Source organism: Salvia splendens, unplaced genomic scaffold (assembly GCF_004379255.2).
Source record: "Salvia splendens isolate huo1 unplaced genomic scaffold, SspV2 ctg476, whole genome shotgun sequence".
NCBI lineage: Eukaryota > Viridiplantae > Streptophyta > Magnoliopsida > Lamiales > Lamiaceae > Salvia > Salvia splendens.
In genome coordinates this window covers 37500-44096 of record NW_024599130.1, presented here as the reverse complement: position 1 = coordinate 44096, position 6597 = coordinate 37500, and the positions used below count along the sequence as shown (strand labels likewise).

Genomic DNA, 6597 nt, shown 5'->3' with positions numbered 1-6597 from the left:
GTCTCATCTCTTAACTATTCATGGGCCCAACTGTACTTTTCACTCCATCTCTTAACTAAGAGACGGAACCTGCAACCCTCCATCTCTTATCCGTCTCTTAACCATCTCTTAACTTACTATTTATTCAATTTCATTTTTATTTTTATTTCCAACAAATTCAATTAATAAAAACACATTTCATTAAATAAAATAAAATAAAATTACAACATAAAATAAAAAAAATACAACTTAAAATTCAAAAAAACAAAAAAAAACACATAATTAAAATCCTAAAAAATAAAAATTACATAATTTAAAATACAATTTTATAGAAATTAAAAAAAAAACTACTCTGCCGGCAAATCATTCCCCGAAAGCGATGGCGGTGCACTCAAGCTACCTGAAGGCGGAATACCAATTTGTGGAGGCGTCATGCGGGAAGTGTCCGCCATCGTGGCGGTCAAGTACATGGACAATAGGGTGTTCGAGCTCGAGCTTAGATGAAAATTGGAGAGGAAATGGAGATGATTTGAGAAGAATATATGTGTATTTGTGTGTGAAATGAGGATGAAATAAGAGTATTTATAGAGTAAAAAAAGAAACCGGTCGAAAAACGGTAATATTACCGTTTTGGATTTTTATTTATTTATATTTTTTTATTAAATTTGAATTTTTTTTAAATGATTTATTGATTCAGCGTGACGAAGCCCACTCGCTGGCCGGCAAGTGAGCGTCATGCATGGCGCCGGAGTGCGCCACGTAGCGCGAGCGCGTTGCGAGACAGCCCGCGATCCATCTCGGTGGGACGGGCGTCTCGGCGAGACCGGGACGAGACGGGACGCTGCAACGCGTCTCGCCGCCGTCTCGTCTTGGCGGGACAAGATACGAGCCACCCGCGGGACGCGTTGCGGGTGGCCTACCCCTTTTATTTGGTACTACGTGTTATAAAACCTGAACCCGACCCATTATAATTTAATTTTATGGACTCACGGTTACGGTCGAACAATGAGAGTATGGTTCCGGTTTCAACCTCTGGAACCGGTGGTTAACCATCAATCCGATTATATAACCGCACACGTAGTATAAAATAAAATTACGTGTTTGAGATAGATCTAGAATGGAAGTCATTTGCTAAGTACATGTGTGCAGTGACACAATTAATAATATCCTATCGTCAAGAGGACTTCATAAAAAGGTTTAATTATTTAGAAATACGGTCGATGGAAATTTATTCTATGAATAAGTACCTTATAGTACTAGTGAACTAGACAACTCTTGGTAAATATTTTAATTGATTGAAGTCAATAGGAAACTAATTTAATTAACGAATATCTATATCTTAAACAATGGAATAATACAATCAAAGAGGTACCCTGAATTACTTGTAGTTCATGGATTGAGTGGATAAGCCAATACTTCCTCAGTCTCCGAAAAATATGAACTATTTTCTTATTAGTCCGTCCCCGAAAAGTATGAACTATTTCCTTATTAGTCCGTTCCTGAAAAATAGTCCATTAACTTTCTAATTTTAGAATAGTTAAACAACGCATTACACATTTACACTACCAATGATGTGGAACTCACTTCCACTGACACTACAATTTACCTATTTTTTACTTTACCAATTATACATTAAAACTCGTGTCGAACTTTTTGTTCATACTTTACAGGAACCAAGGGAATATTATTTTCTATAGTGGCACAAAATAATATTTTGTTTGTTGACTTCCAAGTGTAACTAGATTACGTTCTCATCAACCTCCACAAATCCCTGGATTGACCCTTGATTACTAATTAATTAATTAGATGACTGGATATGATATTATAAAAAGATTATTTTTAAATTTTCCTTATGATTTTTTTAAAAATTATATCCTCATGTTATGAAAAACCCCATAAAAAAATACAATTATGATATATTATAAATACTCCATAAAATATACCATTCCTAGGGTTAACCAAGACATAAATTTTCCTCCACCCTCTAAGATTAACGTCCTCTCTTTCTGTTCGTTCCTGTTTCTTTCTCTACTTCTAAGTTAATTCCTATAAACCCTTCAACTCTTGCCCACACAAGAATCAGAAATTGAGTTAGGAAATAATTTTTTTTTTTTAAATCAAGATTGAGTACGAAAAACTAGATGTGAAGAAGTTGCAAGCCATCAGCCCATCACTAATTCTTTCGAGAATGGTAAGTTCTTCAAAACTGTAGAAGATACTACCGCACTAAGTGCCTAATAGCTAATAGTGAGATGCTGCCAAACCAAACTACCAATCAATGAGAATGACGTAATATTCATAAATTATATGGTATGACCACAAAATAAATTAAATTTGAAAATCTCAAACTTTCAAAATCAGCACAAAAAGACAAACAGACGTGGAGACATATAAACTAAGTGAGAATGAATCATAGAAATAAAGTTAATAATGCATGAGAGAACGATCTATACTTAGTACTAGGAGTACTATTTAATTCCACATTTTCCACATACAAAAGAACATTTATTCTATCATCCAAAAACAACTAATATTGGCCAATGACAAAAAATATGATTTAGAGGAACTAGTTCTTCTTTTCTTAAGTGAGGTGGTCCAGATTTAAGAATCATATGTATAAAGCTAAGTTATATGTTACTCTTTTAAATAAAATTGAAAATTGAATGCATATAATATCACTGGTTTTATCCAAATTTTCACATAAATATGTGTATATATCAACTTTAATTTTAATTAAGCATTTGAACTTAGTAGATACTCAAGTACTAGAAAATTCACATATTATGACATGCATAAATGCAATTAGAAAATTATTATCTTGACACTTTAGGTGTAATGGCACTTATTGCACGTGTGAGGAAAAAAAGTGTGATAACAAGCAAAGTGTGAAGATAAATCCTTCTTTATTACACTCAAAAAGTGTCAAGAAATAACTTTTGTCATCACAATGTGTAGTGTCACAAGCTATTAGTTTAAACTACACTATATAAATGCACGAAAATTTATAAATAAACCCCACAAATATATATTATTACAACTTCCCACCTATATTTATTTGATTTATATTTTTGACCTACAAATTGCTATAATTTGTATTTTCATCCTATAAATATTTATAAATTACATTTAGTTCTTCAAATTTTTATATTTACATCTTTATTAAATATATAATTACATTTCCACTTTCAATGTAAAAAAATCATATTAAATTACTATTAACCATCCAACAAAATTTATATAAACAACCGATTCAAATAAAATGCTAAATTTGAATAACAAAAATCCAATTGTTACAATTCGACAAACCCAAAAGTGAAGTGCCCAAGAAACTATACATAATGAAAGAACAAAAATCTATGCTCAAGTAACTAGACAGAAAGAAAGAACAAAATCAAAACTATCCTCACCACGCAACCAAAACAGCCAAGAATGTAAAGTGAACCTAAAATTAGGCATACCAATCTGGTCAAGTCTCACCAAGGCTCTCACTGTGGCCGGGGGCTGACCTTCCTGTGCATCTCTTTGGCTCCACACTCTCATTTCCAAGAGACGCCAGCAAGTCAGCCGCTTTGTTGCCTTCTCTCCGGATATGTGTTATCCTCCTAGTGAGACTCTTAGTGCGATTCTGATATCTGTCATGGTGTGTCTCGTCTCTGCCGGCCCAAGCTGTGACCCTTATCTAGGATTGAACACAATATTTCCGCATTCGTTTCCATCCATAAATGCCTACCATAGCTCTTAGCCCTCATGATACCTTCCAACAGAGCCTTCATCTCAACCTCCAGCCCTGAGTTTGCAGCTAGCGGCAAACAGAAAGCCGCCACAATTTCACCAAGGCAGTTGCGATATATGATCACTATCCTATAAAACAAACAAAACAAAATAAGTGATTCCATTGTAAGTGGTAAATGGAATTAGAGGACAATCTATCAAAATCTAGGCCAACAAACGTCCAAATGATTAACTAACACACCACTAGAATGATATCGCTCATTTGAATCAACTCTTAAATGTACAGACCTTCACACAAAATATACAACATATTCTTATTAATAGATACAAAATAATTGTGTCCCTCCTCCGATGGAAACGACTTGTTTTGCTAACGATCAATAAACGACTTGTTCATAAGATCGATGGTTGTATCCATGAACTGCCACCACCATAACAAATAACTCTATTAATAAACAAACATGGCACACTAGTGTTAAGGTATTTTTTATTGAAAAAAGCATATATCAACACATCCATCATGACATGGCTTCACTAGAAATAACAAACAGTTAGCAGACACCTAGAAAGCCCACTTATTCACTAATTTCCTCAATTATCCATTCATCTATAAGCTACTCTATATAAAATATAGCACAAAATCTGATCTTCGTTCCCTTCTTTAGAACACATCTAAAAGGAGTATCACCTGAGCTAGTTTAGCTGGAATTTTTGACATTGTGAGGTACACAAATAATCAACAAACACTTTCTCTTTCTTTTTATTTTGTTCATGTTATAATCAAATGTATATTATTGGAACTTAGTCAACTTACTCTGCCAATTGGCTTCAATTCCCACCCAACTGGTTCATAAACTTTAAGTCCACTTCTATTGGCCATACCTGCAAAAGTAAAAATCAAATCAGCATAACATATCAATATAAAAGTTCAAATGAGACGCGTTCAAATGTTACTATCAAATACTAAGACATTCCCAGCCTCGAGAATCTGGAGATATTCTATCCACACAAATATTTGATTCTACCACAAAAAGCTACAAATCAAGCAAAAAAATCACTTCATTAAATAGAATGCATATCTTTTCAACTTGTAGAATATCTATCTAGCTATACCTTTTCTCCTCAGTGTATGTCCACTTTCCATGTTAGCATTTAGGATTCTCAAGCTCCAAACTGTTATAATTCTTACAAGCATTTTAAAGTTGATTTTGAATTGAAAAAAGTTAGAATAACATAATGATTATAAATTTAGAGATCACCTGTTATTATATGTCAACCTTAATTCCATCGACATCGTCGCGAACCCAACCAAAGTCACCAGATTCTACATTATCAGGAGGAACACAAATATTACTTTGTAAGTAAGTGTCGACATCAATAATTGGTTCCATGTGATACTTAGCTCGTGCTGTAGTAGAGACAACTACTCTCCATTGTGAATCTGTAGAATCCTCAAAGAGAGCGCACACGAATAAAGATATGGAATGTCTTTGGACTCAAATGGAGAGAGGTGTGGAGAAGGATACCAGCAGCGGCAGCAGAGTGAGATTTAATTACTCGTAAAATACCTAAGATAATGAAAACTAAGAGTAATATAACTTTTTATTAAGGTTGTGCACACATCAAACTCTACATTCCTATCGAATCTATAGAAAATATAGAAATACTGGCAACTTAGCAAATTAGATAATAAATGATAAGATAAAATACTAAATATATACAATCATTTTTATTCTGGTTGTGCTCTAATTTACAAGCAGTTAAGTTATTCATTAGTGAAGTAGTTGGGAATCCGTTATATGTAAAAAGAACTATTATATGGAGTGAAAAACAAAAGATAACTAAAGGAAATAAAATAGTCTGTAACAAAGAAGCAATCCTCTTCACGAGGCAGTGGCGGACAGTCGTTCACAAAATTTGATCCCTTGGATACATTTATTCAATCTCGAAGGAGGTATTTATACAAAATTACACAGACTCCTAATTGATAAAGACTCTGCAAATTAAAATCCCTGGCTAGGAAGAATAATTAAATAACAAAAGGATAAACTAAATCTAAAAGGTTACTACTACCAGTTAAACATAATCGCATGAACTCCTACAAACAAGGACATTGAAATAAATCTACTAATAAATCAAATCTAAAAGATAATAGAGGATATTCATTCTACTTGATCGATATCAAACTAAACAAAATGTCATAATTAAAATCAAGTTTTATTGTACCTAGGTCAATCATTCAACCACATTATATTTATTTGATTATACAATTATCAGTTGATTCTGATTGAGAAACTCGCATTCAATAAAAAATTATCATAGAAATTCTTATAAAAAAAAACTACAGAAACAAACTTAATTGATAAGCTAGGATTATTTTGGAGGGATTTAGGATCAAGGGAAGATAATACCTGAGAGAGAAGACAAAGCGCGGCGGCACAAAAACCCTCGGTCGAGATAGAGGACACAAGAAGACAACGATTGGATTCTTGGACTCAAATAGATTGGCAGATGTCAAGAATGATAGAGATGCAGGGATGAGAAAGACAAGAACGGTGAGGTTATTAGGGCACCCGCAACGCGTGCCGCCGGCGTTCCGCGTGCCGTTCCGCCGGAACGGTTTCGCCGCGGAACGCGTTGCAGCGCACCGTTCCGCTCCCATTCCGTTCCCATTCCGTTCCGCGTGCCGACGGCACGGAACGCGGCACGGCTTGTGCCGCCACGTGCTCGGGCGACGTGGCGCTCCCCGCTTCGTGCGTGCTTCCCACTCGCCGGCCCGCGAGTGGGACACGTCAGCGATAACGCAATAATTAAAAAAAAAATTAAAAAAATATATTTTTATAAATTTTTTTTAAACGGTCATATTACCGTTTTTTTAACTTTTTT

The 6597-nt window shown here is 34.5% G+C and overlaps 1 long non-coding RNA gene across 2 annotated transcripts; it reads right to left on the bottom strand.

Moving 5' to 3' along the window:
* Positions 1-3194: 3194 nt before the first annotated feature.
* On the bottom strand, positions 3195-6266 carry LOC121790321. 2 transcript variants are annotated; one of them, XR_006048257.1, is made up of 5 exons: positions 6123-6266; positions 4971-5294; positions 4825-4884; positions 4526-4593; positions 3195-3840 (listed from the first exon to the last, which is right to left on the bottom strand). It is a non-coding gene; the product is annotated as an uncharacterized LOC121790321 (long non-coding RNA). The 2 variants fall into 2 exon arrangements; XR_006048256.1 differs by having other exon boundaries at positions 4971-5279.
* Positions 6267-6597: the final 331 nt, after the last annotated feature.